Consider the following 7,500-nt stretch of genomic DNA (forward strand, 5'->3'; position numbering starts at 1 on the left):
TACAGCACGGAAGGAGGCCATTTCGGCCCATTGTATCAGGGCCGGCCGACCAAGAGCTATCCAGCATAATCCCATTTTCCAGCCCTCGGTCCGTAGCCCTGTAGGTTACGACACTTTAAATGCACAACCAAGTATCTTTTAAATATGGTGAGGGTTTCTGCCTCTACCACCCTTTCAGGCAGTGAATTCCAGACCCCCACCACCCTCTGGGTGAAGAAATTTCCCCTCATATCTCCTCAAAACCACCCACCATTTACTTTAAATCTATGCCCCCTGGTTGTTGACCCCTCTGCCAAGGGAAACAGGTCCTTCTTATCCAGGCCCCTCATAATTTTATACACCTCAATCAGGTCTCCCCTCAGCCTCCTCGGTTCCAAAGAAAACAGACCCAGCATCTCCAATCTTTCCTCATAGCCAAAATTCTCCAGTCCAGGCAACACTCATGTAAATCTCCTCTGCACCCTTTCCAGTGCAGTCACATCTTTCCTGTAATGTGGTGACCAGAACTGCACACAGTACTCCAGCTGTGGCCTAACCAGTGTGTTATACAATTCAAGCATAACCCCCCTGCTCTTGTATTCCATGCCTCGACTAATAAAGGCAAATATTCCATATGGTGGTTACCTTATCGACCTTCAGGGATCTGTGGACCTGTACTCCAAGGTCCCTTTGCTCTCTATGCCATTGTCATACCATTTAATGTTTTTCCCGTGCCTTGTTACACCTCCCCAGATGCATTACCTCACACTTATCCGGATTGAATTCCATTTGCCACTGTTCTGCCCACCTGACCAGTACATTGATATCTTCCTGCAGTCTGCAGCTTTCTTCTTCATTATCAAACACAGACTATTTTAGTGTCATCTGCAAGCTTCTTAATCATACCCCCAACATTTAAGTCTAGATCATTGATATATACCACAAAAAGCAAGGGACCCAGCACTGAGCCCAGCAGAACCTCACTGGATACAGCCTTCCAGTCGCAAAAACACCCATCAACCATTACCCTTTGCTTCCTGCCTCCGAGACAATTTTGGATCCAACTTGCAACTGGTCAAGGATGTCTCGGAGCGGGTGCAGGACATTCTGACCAGGGAGGGTGAACAGCCAGTTGTCGTGATGCATATAGGTATCAACGATGCAGGTAAAAAATGGGATGAGGTCCTACGAGACGAATTTAGGGAGCTAGGAGCTAAATTAAAAAGTAGGACCTCAAAAGTAGTAATCTCAGGATTGCTACCAGTGCCACGTGCGAGTTAGAGTAGGAATCGCAGGATAGCTCAGATGAATACGTGGCTTGAGGAGTGGTGCAGAAGGGAGGGATTCAAATTCCTGGGACATTTGAACCGGTTCTGGGGGAGGTGGGACCAGTACAAACCGGACGGTCTACACCTGGGCAGGACCGGAACCAATGTCCTCGGGGGAGTGTTTGCTCGTGCTGTTGGGGAGGAGTTAAACTAATATGGCAGGGGGATCGGAACCTATGCAGGGAGACAGAGGCAAAAGATAGAAAGGAGAATAGTAAAAGTGGAGGGCAGAGAAACCCAAGGCAAAAAACAAAAAGGGCCACATTACAGCAAAATTCTAAAGGGGCAAAGTGTGTTAAAAAGACAAGCCTGAAGGCTCTGTGCCTCAATGTGAGAAGTATTCGGAATAAGGTGGACGAATTAACTGCGCAGATGGATATGATGTAATTGGCATCACGGAGACGTGGCTCCAGGGTGACCAAGGCTGGGAACTCAACATCCAGGGGTATTCAGCATTTAGGAAGGATAGACAGAAAGGAAAAGGAGGCGGGGTGGCATTGCTGGTTAAAGAGGAAATTAATGCAATTATAAGGAAGGACATTAGCTTGGATGATGTGGAATCGGTATGGGTGGAGCTGCGGAATACCAAAGGGCAGAAAATGCTAGTGGGAAATAAGGGATGTGTGCAATAAAGGTACAGCAGTTATCATGGGCGACTTTAATCTACATATTGACTGGGCTGACCAAACTGGTAGCAATGCGGTGGAGGAGGATTTACTGGAGTGTTTTAGGGATGGTTTTCTTGACCAATATGTCAAGGAACCAACTGGAGAGCTGGCCATCCTAGACTGGGTGATGTGTAATGAGAAGGGACTAATTAGCAATCTAGTTGTGCGAGGCCCCTTGGGGAAGAGTGACCATAATATGGTAGAATTCTTTATTCAGATGGAGAGTGACACAGTTAATTCAGAGACGAGGGTCCTGAACTTAAGGAAAGCTAACTTCGACGGTATGAGGCGTGAATTGGCTAGAATAGACTGGCAAATGATACTTAAAGGGTTGACAGTGGATAGGCAATGGCAAACATTTAAAGATCACATGGATGAACTATGTTAAATCCAAGGAAGAGGCATATAAGTTGGCCAGAAAAAGCAACAAACCTGAGGACTGGGAGAAATTTAGAATTCAGCAGAGAAGGACAAAGGGTTTAATTAGGAGGGGGAAAATAGAGTACGAGAGGAAGCTTGTCGGGAACATAAAAACTGACTGCAAAAGCTTCTGTAGATATGTGAAGAGACAAAGATTAGTGAAGACAAATGTAGGTCCCTTGCAGTTGGACTCAGGTGAATTTATAATGGGGAACAAAGAAATGGCAAACCAATTGAACAAATACTTTGGTTCTGTCTTCACGAAGGAAGACACAAATAACTTTCCAGAAGTACTAGGGGACCGAGGGTCTAGTGAGAAGGAGGAACTGAAGGATATCCTTATTAGGTGGGAAATTGTGTTCGGGAAATTGATGGGATTGAAGGCCGATAAATCCCCAGGGCCTGATTGTCTGCATCCCAGAGTACTTAAGGAAGTGGCCCAAGAAATAGTGGATGCATTGGTGATCATTTTTCAACAGTCTATCTGGATCAGTTCCTATGGACTGGAGGGTAACACCACTTTTTAAAAAAGGAGGGAAAGAGAAAACGGGTAATTTCAGACCGGTTAGCCTGACATCAGTAGTGGGGAAAATGTTGGAATCAATTATTAAGGATGAAATAGCAGCACATTTGGAAAGCAGTGACAGGATCGGTCCAAGTCAGCATGGATTTATGAAAGGGTAATCATGCTTGACAAATGTTCTGGAATTTTTTGAGGATGTAACAAGTAGAGTGGACAAGGGAGAACCAGTGGATGTGGTGTATTTGGACTTTCAAAAGGCCTTTGACAAGGTCCCACATAAGAGATTATTGTGCAAAATCAAAGCACATGGTATTGGGGGTAATGTACTGACGTGGATAGAGAACTGGTTGGCAGACAGGAAGCAGAGAGTCGGGATAAATGGGTCCTTTTCAGAATGGCAGGCAGTGACTAGTGGAGTGCCGCAGGGCTCAGTGCTGGGACCCCAGCTCTTTACAATATACATTAACAATTTGGATGAAGGAATTGAGTGTAATATCTCCAAGTTTGCAGATGACACTAAAATGGGTGGCGGTATGAGCTGTGAGGGGGACGCTAAGAGGGTGCAGGGTGACTTGGACAGGTTAGATGAATGGGCAAATGCATGGCAGATGCAGTATAATGTGGATAAATGTGAGGTTATCCATTTTGGGGGCAAAAACACAAAGGCAGAATATTATCTGAATGGCGGCAGTTTAGGAAAAGGGGAGGTGCAGCGAGACCTGGGTGTCATGGTACATCAGTCATTGAAAGTTGGCATGCAGGTACAGCAGGCGGTGAAGAAGCAAAATGGTATGTTGGCCTTCATAGCTAGGGGATTTGAGTATAGGAGCAGGGAGGTCTTACTGCAGTTGTACAGGGCCTTGGTGAGACCACACCTTGAATATTGTGTTCAGTTTTGGTCTCCTAATCTGAGGAAGGACGTTCTTGCTATTGAGGGAGTGCAGCGAAGGTTCACCAGACTAATTCCAGGGATGGCAGGACTGACATATGAGGAGAGACTGGATCAGCTGGACCTTTATTCACTGGAGTTTAGAAGGATGAGAGGGGATCTCATAGAAACGTATAAGATTCTGACGGGATGGGACAGGTTAGATGCGGGAAGAATGTTCCCGATGTTGGGGAAGTCCAGAACCAGGGAACACAGTCTTAGGATAAGGACTGAGATGAGGAGAAACTTCTTCACTCGGAGAGTTGTTAACCTGTGGAATTCCCTGCCGCAGAGAGTTGTTAAGGCCAGTTCATTGGATATATTCAAGAGGGAGTTAGATATGGCCCTTCCGGCTGAAGGGATCAAGGGGTATGGAGAGAAAGCAGGAAAGGGGTACTGAGGGAATGATCAGCCATGATCTTATTGAATGATGGTGCAAGCTCGAAGGCTCGAATGGCCTACTCCTGCACCTATTTTCTATGTTTCTATGTATCTATATTTCTATGTTTGCCCTGGATCCCGTGGGCTTTTACTTTCGTGACCAGTCTGCCATGTGGGACCTTATCGAAAGCTTTGCTAAAATCCATATACACTACATCACACGTACTGCCTTCATCGACCCTCCTGGTTACCTCCTCGAAAAATTCAATCATGTTAGTCAGACACGACCTTCCCTTAACAAATCCGTGCTGACTGTCTCTGATTAATCTATGTTTTTCCAAATGAAGATTTTTCCTGTCCCTCAGGATTTTTTCCAATAATTTTCACACCACTGAGGTTAGTTAGACTGACTGGCCTGTAATTACTCGTTCTATCCCTTTCTCCCTTATTAAACAAAGGTTCCATATTAGCAGTCCTCCAGTCCTCTGGCACCTCACCTGTAGCCAGAGAGGATTGGAAAATGATGATCAGAGCCTCTGCTATTTCCTCTTTTGCTTCTCTTAACAGCCTGGGATACATTTCATCTGGGCTTGAGGATTTATCCACTTTCAAAGCTGGTAAGAGCCTTAATACTTCCTCTCTCACTATATTTATTTCATTTAATATTTCACACTCCTCCTCCCTGATTGTCATGTCTGTATCACCCCTCTCTTGTTGAAAACAGATGCAAAGTATTCATTAAGAACCAGACCCACGTCTTCCACCTCCACACACAGTTTACCTTTTATGTACCAACATTTTGTCATGCTCTCTGTTTGCTTCCCTGATATCTGTTTTCATTGTATGTGTGCAACTGTTAAAACACAGGCTGTTAAACAATGCTGCTTGCTGCGCTGCACAAGGGCACTTTATTGTGCTCCCAGCATGAGTCCCCACAGTCGATCGATTGGTTTGATGGGGATGTGAGGATGGGTGCATGTGTAAGGTAAGTGGGTGTGAGGAGTGAGGTGATGGAGTATGTGGACAAGGCAGAGTCAGCGTGTGCTGATGCTCACAGCAGGATGTATGAATGAGCCACTGTACTTACCTTTCCTGAGCTGGGTAGATCATTAAAGAACTTCCTGCGCTGATTCCCGGAGCATGGCAACAGACCTACCGCTGACCCCTGTCCACCTCCAGCCGGGCCGGCTTGATGTCAGCAGCCATTGCCGGGGAATAGAAGCATCCTCGGCTCCACACTGACCCCAGCCGCTCCTGATCAATCCAGGGCAGCCCGTGACCATCCTGAATCCATCGTCAATCTTCTCCCCCTCTCTGCAAACTCCTCCAAATGCCTTCTTTGGATTGGCCCTTTCAATCATGCAGGTTCTGATCACACCCACTGCCGCACACTCAACACTGTACAATCGTCATTAAGTGGCCGCATTAAAATGTGACAGATAGACAGACACACTCACACACACTCAACACATGCACGCACGCACTCACACACACACACTCTCACACTCTCAGAATCACACTCACACAAAACACACACTCACACACACACACTCACACTCTCAGAATCACACTCACACAAAACACACACTCACTCACACACACACACACTCACACTCTCAGAATCACACTCACACAAAACACACACTCACACACACACACTCACACTCTCAGAATCACACTCACACAAAACACACACTCACACACACACACTCACACTCTCAGAATCACACTCACACAAAACACACACTCACACACACACACTCACACTCTCAGAATCACACTCACACAAAACACACACTCACTCACACTCACACACACTCACACTCTCAGAATCACACTCACACAAAACACACACACACACACACTCACACATACTCACACGCACACTCTCACACTCTCAGAATTACACTCAACACACACACATACACTCACACACGCACATTCACACACACACACACACACACTCCAACGCACACACTCCAACGCACGCACACACACAACACACAGCACACACACACAAAACACACAAACAACACACACACACTCTCAAACATACACAATCTCGCACCCTCACACACACACTAACACACTCACACAACGCACACAAACAAGCACAGACACTCTCTCACACACACACACTCACATAACATACACACGCTCACACATACACACACACACTTATATACACACACACACTCACACTTACACACACACACACTCACACACATACACACTCACATGCACACACACACAGACAACACACATACACACACACACTCACATTCACAATCACACTCACTCACTCACTCAACTTCATAGGCGCTCCCTCGAACGAGAATCACTTGCTTCCACATGAGTTCACAGATGTTTCAGTGAAGGACCCGATGTTCCAGTCCTGAACTCCAGGCATGGCAGATAACTGTGTGTGGATTATTTAGTGTGGGGTGGCCGTTGTACACCAGCCACCACACGGGCTTGACAGAGCTAGGTCTTGGTCCAGTGGCAAAGGTTATCCAAGACGACTGGAAACCAACTCCGTTGCACGGACCTAGTGTGCACACATATCGCAGTGTGGGCCGGCCCGTGCTGCCCCTGGGCCCTCGCCTCTTCTGGGACACAGCCACACACACCACACACACACGCTCACACTCGCTCGCACTCACTCACACACACTCACACTCAGGCACTCACGCACTCTCACACTCACTCACACTCACTCACACACACAGACACATGCACACTCACAACATACAAACACAGCCCTTACACACACTCACTCTCTCACACACACACACACACACGAAATACACACTCACACAATCACACTCTCACACACACACACACACTTTCACACACACACACAGATACACACTCACACTCACTCACACACAGACACATACACTCACACACACCCGCACTCACACTCACACGCACACACATTCACGTGCACACACACACACACACACATTCACACACTCATACACAACACACACTCACTTACACACAATCACACACACACACTCACACACACACATTCACTCACACACTCACTCACACACACACACACAGATACACGCACAGACACACACACACACTCTCACATACCCACGCACACAGACACATGCACACACACACTCTCACGCACATACTCACACTCACTCACACACTCACACTCTCACACACTCACACTCTCGCACACACACACACTTACACATGCACACTTATACACACTCTCACACACTCACACACACACATACACTCATGCACACACAT

General features: G+C 46.7%; 1 protein-coding gene across 1 annotated transcript in view; it reads right to left on the minus strand.

Moving 5' to 3' along the window:
* The window catches only part of LOC139278131 (docking protein 4-like), a 316,413-nt gene that overhangs the window by 12,422 nt on the left and 296,491 nt on the right, over positions 1-7,500 (minus strand). The gene's annotated exons all lie outside the window — the stretch shown is intronic.

This window comes from Pristiophorus japonicus, chromosome 13, assembly GCF_044704955.1.
Source record: "Pristiophorus japonicus isolate sPriJap1 chromosome 13, sPriJap1.hap1, whole genome shotgun sequence".
NCBI classification, from domain to species: Eukaryota; Metazoa; Chordata; class Chondrichthyes; family Pristiophoridae; genus Pristiophorus; species Pristiophorus japonicus.